Below are 13522 nucleotides of genomic sequence, written 5' to 3'. Positions count from 1 at the left end.
GGCTCTGTCGCTTCTCCCCTCCTTAACTTCCATCTTCAACTGCTCACTCTCCACTGGTTCCTTCCCCTCTGCCTTCAAACATGCCCACGTCTCTCCCATCCTAAAAAAAAAAAACCCTCTCTTGACCCCACCTCACCTTCTAGTTATCGCCCCATACCCCTCCTACCATTCCTTTCCAAACTCCTTGAACAAGTCATCTACACGTGCTGCCTCGAATTCCTCAACACCAACTCTCTCCTCGACCCCAACGAGTCTGGCTTCCATCCCCTACATTCCACGGAAACTGCCCTCTCAAAGGTCACCAATGACCTCCTGCTTGCCAAATCCAACGGCTCATACTCAGTCCTAATCCTCCTCGACCTCTCAGCTGCCTTCGACACTGTGGACCACCCCCTTCTCCTCAACACGCTATCTGACCTTGGCTTCACAGACTCCGTCCTCTCCTGGTTCTCCTCTTATCTCTCTGGCCATTGAGTCTCAGTCTCTTTTGCAGGCTCCTCCTCCCCCTCCCATCCCCATACTGTAGGGGTTCCTCAAGATTCAGTTCTTTCTCCCCTTTTGTTCTCGGTCTACACTCACTCCCTTGGTGACCTCATTCACTCCCACGGCTTCAAATATCATCTCTACGCCGATGACACCCAAATCTACATCTCTGCCCCTGCTCTCTCTCTGCCTCTCTAGGCTCGCATCTCCTCCTGCCTTCAGGGCATCTCCATCTGGATGTCTGCCCGCCACCTAAAACTCAACATGTCCAAGACTAAACTCCTTGTCTTCCCTCCCAAGCCCTGCCCTCTCCCTGACTTTCCCATCACTGTTGACGGCACTACCATCCTTCCTGTCTCACAGGACCACAACCTTGGTGTCATCCTCGACTCCGCTCTCACATTCACCCGTCACATCCAAGCCATCACCAAAACCTGCCAGTCTCAGCTCCGCAACATTGCCAAGCTCTGCTCCGCCCTTTCCTCTCCATCCAAACCACTACCCTGCTCATTCAAGCTCTCATCCTATCCCGTCTGGATTACTGTATCAGCCTCCTCTCCAATCTCCCATCCTCCTGTCTCTCTCCACTTCAATCCATACTTCACGCCGCTGCCCAGATTGTCTTTCTCCAGAAACGCTCTGGGCATGTTACTCCCTTCCTCAAAAATCTCCAGTGGCTACTAATCAACCTACACATCAGGCAGAAACTCCTCACCCTCAGCTTCAAGGCTCTCTATCACCTCACCCCCTCCTACCTCACCTCCCTTCTCTCCTTCTACAGTGCAGACCCCACCCTCCGCTCCTCTGCCACTAATGTCCTCACCGTGCCTTGTTCTTGCCTGTCCCACTGTCGACCCCCAGACCATGTCATCCCCCTGGCCTGGAATGCCCTCCCTCTGCACATCCTCCAAGCTAGCTCTCTTTCTCCCTTCAAGGCCCTACTGAGAGCTCACCTCCTCCAGGAGGCCTTCCCAGACTGAGCCCCTTCCTTCCTCTCCCCCTCTTCCCCCACCCCATTCCCCCGCCTTACCTCCTTCCCCTCCCCACAGCACCTGTATATAAGTATATATGTTTGTTCATATTTATTACTCTATTTTATTTGTACATATTTATTCTATTTATTCTATTTAGTTAATATGTTTTATTTTGTTGTCTGTCTCCCCCTTCTAGACTGTGAACCTACTGTTGGGTAGGGACCGTCTCTATATGTTGCCAACTTGTACTCCCCAAGCACTTAGTACAGTGCTCTGCACACAGTAAGTGCTCAATAAATACGATTGAATGAATGAATGAATGAATGTGAAGGACAAGGCCAAAGTTATTGGTTTGTGAAACAGGGATGATAGCGATGTTATCTAAAATGATGGGAAAGTCAGGTGGAGAGCAGGGTTTGCATGGAAAAATGAGTTCTGTTTTGCACAGGTTAAACTTCTGGTATAGGTGGGACAGCCAAATAGCGATGCTCTGAAGGTAGGAGGAATTTGAGACTGCAGAGAAGGAGAGAGGTCAGGACTGGAGATACAGATTTGGGAATCAACTGCATAGGGATGATAGTTGAAGTGGGGTGAGCAAATGAATTCTCCAATGAAGTGGTATGGCTGGAGAATAGAAGGGAACTCAGAACTGAACTTTGAGGGACACCCACAGTTGGGGATAGGAGGCAGAAGAGGAGCCCATGAAAGAGACTGAGAATGAGCAATCAAAACTGTCAGTCAATCATATATTAACCAGAGAGATGGATCATGATTTAAGAATTTCTTTGTATTGAAAAAGATGCTAAACCGTAGTGTAGTAATTAGCAAAAGAAAATTATATGGAGACCAGGAGTGTTGAAAATACTGGTCTTTTCAATATGAAAATATTTTAGGGCACTGAATAACTGGTAGGGCCCTGAATATACATCCAAGGTGGCAAGTATAATGTGTTCTGAAAAAATGTATGCTAGAAGTTCATCAAAACTGATGATTTTTAAGGTTGGAAATGAGCTGGGTAAAGTCAATGGCACTGTTGAGTGATTCTGCTATTGGACTGAAAATTCCTTGGACTGAGGCTTTTAACCTAGTAGCCCTATTACTGCCTTCCTGGTCTTGCTGTGCCTGCTTCAATCCCTGGTCAGGTCACCATATATGACCACAGTGCTGCATGGCCACTCATAACTAGCTTGTGGCCATTGACTTTTTTGGAAATATGATGTTTGTGCAGGAGGTATGAGAAAGTGAAGGGTTAGACATTCTGAGGAATGGTTTCATTGAATGTGTTTGCTTTTGGAAAAGCCTCAGGAAACTGTGTGTGGCAAACAGTGTATCAATTGATTATTCAATTTACCGTGGACAGTTGATTAAGTGATGAGATGTTATTTGCATTCTGCAATATTAGGGCCCATGTTGTTGTACATTTATCCATTCATTGGCATTTTTGTACAACTACCAAGAGCTGTATTGGGCAAACTTGGGAACGTGCCGTAAAAATGTCATGGCCTCTCTCTTTCCCCCTCATTCACTCTTATGGGAAAGAGAGACATGCACAAATTATATGCATACAATGGAGAATGGTAGGGAAAAAACACAATAGATACAACTGGTGGCAACAAAGTAAGAAAAAAATAAATAATTGAAAAAAATTGAAATGCATGTAATTTGTAAGGATGGCTGATGGAATAACATGACATATACATACCTTTCCTTTATTTATATTGATGTCTATCTCCCTCTCATTGTGGGTAGAGTCCGTGTCTGAAAACTCTGCTGTATTGTACTTCCCCAAACGCTTAGTACACTGCTCTGCAAAGAATAAATACTCAATAAAGAACACTGATTGATTGATTGACCAGGAGAGGTGGGGATTAGTTGGAGAACTCTTCCTGAAGAAGGTGACTTCTCAGGATGCTGCTGAACCAAGGAAAGACATAAGAGGAAGGGTCAAGAAGAATGATAGTAATTTGGCAATGGGTGAGTTGACTGCAAAGTACAATTAAAAGATTAATGTGGGAAGGATGGGGAGTGTGAACTGGGTAGTGGGTGAAGAGAGCAGAAATGGAAGGAAGAAACGGCAGATGGAAAGTAAACTGGATTTTAGGAAGATGAGCTCATCAGTTGAGTATAGACTGGACTGAAGAGGGTTGTTCTTATAAGTACTGAGAGAACAGTGAGGAGACTAATGTAGTCACCCAGTTTGAAGACAATGAGACTTTCAGCCTGGCGTTTGGTGGTCATAAGAGGCACCTGGAAATATATCGTGGAGGAAAAATGAGCAAGGTTTAGATAGGTGAAATGTAAGGTGAAAACCGTGGCAAAGAGTAAATCCAAGGTTAGAAATTTCTGGGAAATGGAGGATAGTAGTACATCCAATCATGATGGGAAATTTAGGAGGAGAACATATAGGAGGGAAGAAGAGTTCAGTTTTTTTTTTTTCTTTACTGATTGTAAGGACCTGTGGTTCATTCCTTATAGCGCTGACCTGGGGCAAGAAGGAAGATCAGGGTTGGTGAAGGAGATTGACGAGTCTTCCAATAAGAAATGGGGGAGCTGAAGCCATCTTTGGAAATTAACTTCTGAGAGACAGAATAGAAGTGAGATGAATGAGACCAAAAATAGGGCCTTGTGGGGCAAACATAGTTAAAGAATGAGGAGGCCGGCAAAGGGAAGGGAGAAGGAGCGGTGATGAAAGCCAGTAGAGAACCATGTGATCAACCAGTCATATTCATTGAGTGCTTATTGTGTGCAGAACACCGACCTTTAACGTTTGAGAGAGTATCACTGGCACCAAATATAACAATGTTGGTGGGAATATGACATATTCCTTGCCCTCAACAAATGTACAATCTAGGGGGGAAGACAGATTAACAGTAATAAATTAATTACAGATTTGTACACGTGTTGTGGAACTGTGGGTGGGGATAAATAAAGGGAGCAAGTGCTTTTTGATTTCCCATCCTCCTGTTTCTCTCCGCTGCAGTCTTTACTTCATTCTGCTGCCCGGGTTATCTTTCTACAGAAATGCTCAAGGCATGTCACTCCCATCCTCAAAAATCTCCAGTGGTTGCCTGTCAACGTTCAAATCAAGCAAAAACTCTTCACTCTCGGCTTCAAAGCTCTCCATCACCTCGCCCCCTCCTACCTCACTTCCCTTTTCTCCTTCTGCAGCCCAGCCTGCACACTCTGCTCCTCTGCAGCTAACCTCCTCACTGTGCCTCATTCTCACCTGTCCCACCATTGACCCCTGGCCCACATCCTACCTCTGGCCTGGAATGCTCTCCTTCCACACATCTGCTAAACTAGCTCTCTTCCTCTCCTTCAAAGCCCTACTGAGAGTTCACCTCCACCAGGAGGCCTTTCCAGACTGAGCACCCCCTTTTCGTCTCCTCCTCCTCCCCTCCCCTTCGCCCCCTTCTCTCCCTCTGCCCTACCCACTCCTCTCCCCACATATTCGTATATATTTATTACTCTATTAATTTTATCAATGATATTTATATAGCTACAGTTCTATTTATTCTGATGGTATTGACACTTGTTTACTTGTTTTGTTTTGTTGTCTGCCTCCCCTTTCTCGAATGTGAGCCCATTGTTGGGTAGGGATCATCTCTATATGTTGCTGATTTGTACTTCCCAAGCGCTTAGTACAATGCTCTGCACACAGTAAGGGCTCAATAAATGTGATTGAATGAATGAATGAAAGTCAGGGTGACACAGATTAGAGTGGAAGAAGAGGAAAAGAGGGCCAAGTCAGGGAAGGCCACTTGGAGGTAAGCCTTTAATAAGGCTTTGTAAAGGGGGGAAGTAATTGTCTGTCCAGGAATATCTCCTAATGTGTCTCCCCACTCTGTTATATTGTACTTCCCCAAGCATTTAGTACAATTCTCTGCCCACAATAAGTGCTTAATAAATATGATTGATTGTGTGTTTTGTAGATGATCAGTTTCTATTGGGAAGCAAAATGCTTTAATTAAGTTCGTGTTGCCTTTTCACTTGGAAAAAAATATGAAATCATGAGGTCATTATGGTTTGGGGAAAAGCCTTTAGGTTCTAGAGTTCTCATTATCTATTCTCAACTATTAGTTTTCAGAGGGCAATGAATGAATGTATTATAAGGTTTGTGAAGCAATTTGGAAAGCTTCAAAGCAGGTGACTTTCAGATCAATATTAACAACTAAAAAATGAATTGATTTAAATGCATGTAATGTATGTAATATATGCATATTATGATAAAATATACTTTTAGCCAAGTTCTGGAAAGTTCAATCTAATATACTAATTTGTAAATTGCAGAACACACCCTTGCAATTTTTAAGCTTCTGAGATTGTAATCCACATTACTCCTGTCTTAGACATGCCCTGTTTCTTTGAAACAGAATCATCCTAGGCATTAAACTAAAGGTGAATGCTTTGTTTTTTTTAAATAATAAAAATGGAAAACTCTGCATGATACTTTGAAATTCCATTTTTCATTATAAGGGTTAACAACTGATTATGCATTCAAAATATCTGGGAAAAAATTGTTGGTGAAACCTCCAGTTTTAACTGTCAAATCAGTTTACCAAGAGAAAGATAAACAGAATAGCAAGCCATTATGTACTGAAAGGAAACTCCTTTTGGTGAAGATGTTGATTCCAAATTGTTTTAATAAGTAGCTCTCCCTTCTGTTTGATTATTTCTACCATTCAATATACTAATAAGGCAACACTCAAACTCATCTGCACAGATTAAGCCACCAGTCACAGCTGTCTTCTTGCTTCTTTGGATAACCAGAGCATAGCTACTCTGAAGCAAGAACAATTTTTGAATTTCTAGAGGGGAAAAAAGAAAAGATAAGTGCATGCAACTCAGCTACCATGGTATATAGGTGGTTACAAGCAGAGAAAGGGTTAAAAAGATTTTCATTTTAGATAGTTGCCCTAGTAACTATCAGGGAGCTCAGGCTGTATCTTTTCCATTTGGGGGGACTGTTTAGATTTACAGAGTAGCTTAGCTTATTATATACCTGCCTTGATTGTTGGATAAGGCCTGTTGATTAAAAACAGTATAAGATTTATTTTTATAATATTATAAAGGAAAAGAAAACATCAAAAGGATGTCACTGATCAGTTCTGAATAATAGAGCTCTCCTTCCATTGAGGAGATGTAGTTTTGAATCTGAGCTGCCTAAAACTTGAAATGGATGAATGTCAGCACGTTTTACTAAAACTTTTAGTGAAAATAAAATTGCATCTGCTGCACCATATCTAGTCTCTCTGTTCTGAGACTGGAGAGGACTTTAGTGTACTGCAGGTAACATGACAATATCATGATCTCTGATTATAAGCCAAACTGAATGTATAGTTCCAATTCATTCTTTAATATTCTATCATAAATATTGTTTGGATTGTTCTCAAGAGCAATTTTAATTGTAAAAATTTAAATTAAATTAAAATTGTAAAATTGTAAAAATTGTAGTTGTAAAATTTCATAGTGGTCAATTTTGTCCAGGATGACACTAGGAGTTAGCAAAGGGTTAAAGATTTTGATGCCATAGAGTTTTCTTCAAAGCAACTGATGTAGTTTAAGCTTAACTCATTGCTGTACATATGGCCTCAAATGTCACTCCAGAGGTAGTTCCAGAATGCAGCCTCTGGGCTAAGCCAAGGTTCATGGTGGCCAGCTGCTCTGCTGTTTGGGCTAGCTAACCACATAGAGTATTTTGTTGACCAAGTAGTCATCAGAGATGACTATCTTCAAGGCCAAACTTTAACTTTTCAATGCTCTTCTATTTCCATGTCCATACGCTCCTCTTTTTCAATTTCCTTATTAAAATCAAGTCTTTTCCAGAAAGCCAGTCCTGGCTAATCTTGTATCTCCACACCCTGTTTTCCCTCCCTTATGAGACACTTATGTATTTGAGCCTGTGTCCCCTAAACTATTTGAAAGTCACCCCTCCACGACTACTTGTAATTTATTTTATCGTGTTCCTCCTCCCAATAGATTATGAACCTCTTGAGGGACAGGGAGCAGGTCTAATTCCCACATATATGGTCTTTTCCAGTGCTTAGCAGATTGTTCTATACACAGTAAGTACTTAAATACTCATTACTACTAAGCCTGCCCTCCCAAGCACTAAGTGCTGTGCTATGCATACAGTAGACAATGAATAACACTGATTGAGTGGGAGGTTTTCACTTGATGTTAAAATCTAATCCCAATCCATCTCATTTTTGAAAACACTTTTTCCTACCCTTCTCATCCCTCTTTTTAATATCTTCAACCTCTTTTTCTCCACGGACTCTTTTGCCTCTACATTCATTCATTCAATCGTATTTACTGAGCGCTCACTGTGTGCAGAGCACAGTACTAAGCGCATTCAAATGTGATCAAAACTCCCTTACTCCAACACACCTTCTATTACTCTATAATGCTGTTCCAATAGATATCCAAACTCACTGAATGTACTGTGAACACTTGCTGTCCCTTCTCCCCTTCTCTCTTTTTGTTTCACTGTAATTTGGATTTCACTCTCATCACTCCAAGGAATACAAAGACTGTGGGGGTAAGGGAAAACAGTGCTGGAATCAGAACTTTCTGTATCTTTCTCACCAATCCTTCTTCCCCACAAAACTATTCTTTGTCTCACCTTTTCTTGCTTATTGGATACCTCTTCTCTTCCTCTTTCTCTCTTCCTCTTTTTTGCCTACTTTCATCTTCCTAGCTTTATATCTCCCTTTTCCCTATGGTCTGCTCTCTTGTATACTAAATGTATACACTACAGTATATAAAAAGGTCTATTTCCCACCACGTAATTCCTCACTTTTTCAATTTTGTGTATCTTTTTTAGTCCTGTATTTTTTCTCTTCCTGCCCTCAACTTTTTCCTTATCTTTTCCCCTTGTCCTTCCTCTTTTTTTTATTCCTTTCTTGTTTTTTACCCTCTTTTTTGTGGTATTGGAAGTTGGAAGGTTGAGAGGCAGGAAGGTTGAGGCTTTCTAGCCTCACTCTCTGAGCCACTCCCTGAAGAAAGATTAAGTTAACATGGCTAGTACAGTAGTATTCTTAGTGGGCAGAGTGAAAATCTCACTTTCAAACTGAGCAAGCAGTGGATTAGGCAGGCTGCTTTGGCTTGCTGACTCTGTCACTTGTCAGCTGTGACTTTGGGCAAGTCACTTAACTTCTCTGGGCCTCAGTTCCCTCATCCGTAAAATGGGGATTAAGACTGGGAGCCCCCTGTGGGACAACCTGATCACCTTGTAACCTCCCCAGCGCTTAAAATAAGGCTTTGCACATAGTAAGGGCTTAATAAATGCCATTATTATTATTATCATTATTATTATTATTTCCAGCCTAAATGAGCCTCTGCCTTGCAGAGCTCAGGAAGATGGTTGCAGAGCACTCCTTTGTGTCTGCTCCTACTGAATCAGGGCTACATGTTGTCAGTTCTGTTGTGGAGCCATAGACCTCTCTTTGCATGCCCTGATGTACTGCTCCACCATCCTAGTTCTTCAGGAATTAATAATAATAATTACTGTGGTGTTTGTTAAGTGCTTACTATGTGCCACACATTGTACGAAGTCCTGGGATGGATATAGGCAAATTGTGTTTCATTCTTTCATTCAGTCATATTTATTGAGTGCTTACTATGTACAAAACAGTCCCTCTCCTACCTGGGGCTCACAGGCTCAATATCCATTTTGCAGATGAGGTAACTGAGGCACAGAGAAGTGAAGTGATTCGCCCAAGGTCACCAAGCAGAAAAGACCGGAGCTTGAATTTGAACCCAGGCCCTTCTGACTCCCAGGCCCATGCTCTATCCCCTATGCCACAAGTTCCTTTCAGACCAGAGGAAGAGGTAGCTGGAAGCACAGTATGGTGAAACATTCATTCAATCGTATTTATTGAGTGCTTACTATGTGCAAAGCAATGTACTAAACACTTGAGAAAGTACAACAATAAGCACATTCCCTGCCCACAACAAGCTTACAGTCTAGAGAGGGGTAGACAGACATCAATATAAATCAATAAATTACAGATATGTACATAAGTGGTGGTGGGCTGGGAGTGGAAATGAACAAAGGAAGCAAGTCAGGGTAGTACAGAAGGGAATGAGAGAAAAGGAGGGCTTGGTCAGGGAAGGCCTCTTGGAGATGTGCCTTCAATAAGGTTTGAAGGTGGGGAGAGTAATTGTTTGGATTTGAGGAGGGCTGGCATTTCAGGCCAGAGGCAGGACAAGGGTGAGGGGTTGCTGTAAGATAAACAAGATTGAGGCACAGTTAGAAGGTTAACATTGGAGGAGGGAAGTGTGTGGGCTCAGTTGTAGTACTTCGAGGTGAGGCAGTCAGTGGGACCACATAGACAGGAACCAGGACCCATTCCACCAGGCCAAAATAAGCCTGAGTCTAAGGATTTGGGTTCTAATCCCGGCTCTGGCACTTGCACTTGGTGTGTGACAGGCAAGTCTCCTAACTTCTCTGGGCTTCAGTTTCCTCATCTGTAAAATGAAGATTCACTATCTGTTCTTCCTACTCCTTAGACTGCGAGTCCCATGTTAGACAGGAACTGTGTCGAACCTGATTATCTTGTATGTACCCTAGAGTTTAGAGCAGTACTTGGCACATAATAACAGCTGAACAAATGCCACATTTCATATTTGGTTTCAGAATGTCATTCTAATTAGTGCTATCAAAAAGAAAAGTCCTTCAGCTACTCTTTCTTAGAAGAGGCTTTAGGTTCAATCCTGCTAGGAATCACAGGGAGAGGGTGAGTGATACCTCGAGGTTCCATCTAACCTTATCACTCCCCAAAAACAAAACAAAAAAAACTGTCTTTATGAACTTGGCCAGGTTGAGATTAGTGATGCTTTCATTTAAAGTCTTTCACCAATGTGAACTAAGCTATCATCAAATATGCAATATCTGTATATGACAAAATAATCCTTTCCTTTAAATGAGATTATTTTCCCATAAATGTGCTTCCAGACTCACAACAGAAACAGTTTAGAGTATTTGCTTTTCTTGGTAGACAATGGATTGATAAGTCAATGATGCATATCCACCAAAAATCAAACCCAGTTAGGGCATAAAAAAGGTGAGATGACATCTAGTATATTTATTTAGGGGAAAAGGAGGAATTGGCTGAGAAACTGATGGCACTGGGGAGATGAGTCCCCAGTTTCCTGACCTTCAAACTGACTTACACTGTACTCACCATCTCTATGTTCTTCCTGTCCTGTAGCCATAGGTATAAGAAATCCAATCACTGTGCTGGTGGAGGTTTTCATTCATCTTTTATAACTTCCTATCACTCTTCCGGGAGAGATGAAAGTCACTGAAGTTCCTGCCAATCAATCAGTGGTATTTATTGAGTGCTTACAATATACAGAGGGCATTCCCTGCCCGCAAGGAGCTTACTTACAGCAGAGGTGTAGACAGATACTAAATTATGAAGAAGTGCACAACTACTGAGTGTGGGTTTAATATTAAATGTTCAGTGGGTATCAATACTGTACCCTTTGAACTAAGGGTACTGCACTAAGCACTTGGGAGCTTTCAATACAATAGATTTGATAGACAAGAAGCTTGTCTACAATCCTATCTTTTACTCTTCAGAGTCTTCAGCTAGGAGAATTTTCTGGGACACGGTAGATAGAGAGAACCTAGGTCTCTAGTTATTTGACCAATCTTTGTTGGGAGAACTCCCTGCTGAGCAGGCTCCACCTTCACAGGTGCCCTTAAACAATGTTATTTTTAACCCACTACAGTTTGGGGTGTTGAATGAGCAATCCAGGAGTTGATCAGCTGGGTGTGTTCCAAAATAAACCAGTTGATTCGCAAAAGGTCATGTGATGGACGTGAAGGTGTGAGACACTCTATCCACCTTTCCCAAAAGCTGAAAGTGCAGCAGTTATGAAATTGGCCACAGGGACCAAATTGCTAATTTATATCCCTGGAGTTATGTCAAAATGGTTAGGATAGAAGTAGCTGTTCTGTTGCTTTTTCTTTTTTTTTCTTGAATTTCTCCAGTGTAATACAGTTCAGGGTTTTCTGAATAAACTATTTAAAATATCACATTGACTACCCTGAAATAATGGTGATTGACTCTCCCTTCAAGAGTGATGGTTGCACCTTAGTTCTGACCAAGAACCTACCCAGAGGAATTGATTAGACTGACAGGAGCACTGCGCTCACTCCCTTGTCCCTGCTAGTCATGATCTCATTGGGGTACAGAGTGCAATTCATTCATTCATTCAATCACATTTATTGAGCACTTACTGTGTGCAGAGCAGTGTACTAAGCGTACAATTCGGCAACAGATAGAGACAACCCCTACCCAACAACAGGCTCACAGTGTAGAAGGGGGAGACAACAAAACAAAACAAGTAGACAGGTATTACTAGCATCAAAATGGTCAGTCAGAGACAGGAAGTTCAGCCTCTACTTTGGATTCTTCAAACAAAGGACCAGTGCAAACACCAACTTCGGCTCCTTTCCTTGACGGCCTTCTCAAGTGGTGTGCCCAATGAGTTTCCAATTAGTTTCCTGTCATTCAAAATTTCTTCAACTTTTGAAATAAACTGTTCCCACTCGGAGGCGGTAGTGAAGTCCGTGATCTCAAACACCTCGGACTCGGGCTCACTGTCAGCCGCCACGTCAATGCACTAGCAGGCAGAGGTGCTGTATGCATGGTCTAGGCCCAAGTTAACCTTCCACAGCTCTCACGTGCATCTAACCATACTTCACTTTAAAATTTTAGGAATATGATCACATTACTTTATTCTTTATTTACTGTTTTAATGATATTGGTTCAGCATTTACTACAGGATAAATGCAAGTTAATCAGCCTAGTCATAGTGCCTGTCCCACATGAGCTCACAGTCTGAGTACTAAGTACTGTTGAACTATTGATGAATATTGATGTTCAAGTTAACATTTGAATCTCAAAGTTCTTTGCCAAATGCCTTGTTGAACTTGGTTTCTCAGTCTTTTTCATGTTTTAGGAAGAACAGTGGCCTAGTGAAAAAAGTGCCAGTCCTGGGAGTCAGAGGACTTGGGCTCTAATCCCAACTCTGCCACAGGCCTGCTGTGTGACCTTGGGTAAATCACTGAACTTCTCTGTGCCTAAATTTCCTCATAGAATGGGGATTCAGTACCCAAGAAACAGTGTGGTCCAGTGGTTAAAATACAGGCCTGGGAGTCAGAAAGACCTGGGTTTTAATCCCAGCTCTGCCATATGTCTGCTACGTGATCCTGGGCAAGTTACTTGACTTCTCTGTGCCTCAGTTTCCTCATCTGTAAAATGGGGATTCAATACCTATTCTCCCCTGTACTTAACAGTGTTAGCCTCATGTGGGACCTGATGATCTTGTATCTACCCAAGCGCTTAACAAATAATACAATTAGTATTATGCTTTCCCTGCTCTTAATTAGACTGTGAGCCTCATGTAGGAGGGGGATTATGTCTGATTTGGTTAACCTGTATTTATCTCATTGCTTAGTTCAGTTCTTATCACAAAGCAAACTCTTAAACACCATAATTATTATGTTGATTATTCATCTTTGAACATTTTTCCAAATGGGACTTTTCTAAACCGGGACCTTTTCATGCTATTTCACTCATTTATCTAAAGAGAGTATGTCTCTGGTGCTCATTAAAAGAGAAATGAAATAATACCCAAGCTTCTCTTCAAATCCTATTTATTCTGTACAATGGAAGTATCATTAAAATGGCAAGTGCAATGCTCCTTTGCTTTCGTATTGTAAAATTTATTATGCAAACTGCAATGCAGTAGTATAATTGTGTCTTCATAGTGATGGTTGGGCTGAGTTAACTCATGGAATAGTGGCAGAGTGCTAATCTCTAAGTAGTTTTCCTGCAATTCAGATTTTGATCTGAACTGTTTGCTGAACCATAATGAATCTCGAACTTTATGTGTACTACTTTCAGTGTTGGACTTATTATTAATCTTTAGTTCCACTCACAACCCTTGGCTCATTTCTTCAAATCTTCATTTAAAATGTGATTTTAAAATGGGAAGCATTGTGGCCAAGTTGAAAGACCATGGTCCTGGGAGTCAGAGGACTTGGT

The 13522-nt window shown here is 41.8% G+C and overlaps 1 protein-coding gene across 2 annotated transcripts in view; it reads left to right on the top strand.

The window, feature by feature from the left end:
• The window catches only part of ZFPM2 (zinc finger protein, FOG family member 2), a 535407-nt gene that overhangs the window by 318191 nt on the left and 203694 nt on the right, over window positions 1–13522 (top strand). The gene's annotated exons all lie outside the window — the stretch shown is intronic.

Source organism: Tachyglossus aculeatus, chromosome 4 (genome assembly GCF_015852505.1).
Source record: "Tachyglossus aculeatus isolate mTacAcu1 chromosome 4, mTacAcu1.pri, whole genome shotgun sequence".
Classification (NCBI taxonomy): Eukaryota; Metazoa; Chordata; class Mammalia; order Monotremata; family Tachyglossidae; genus Tachyglossus; species Tachyglossus aculeatus.
This window is presented reverse-complemented; position numbering and strand designations above follow the sequence as displayed.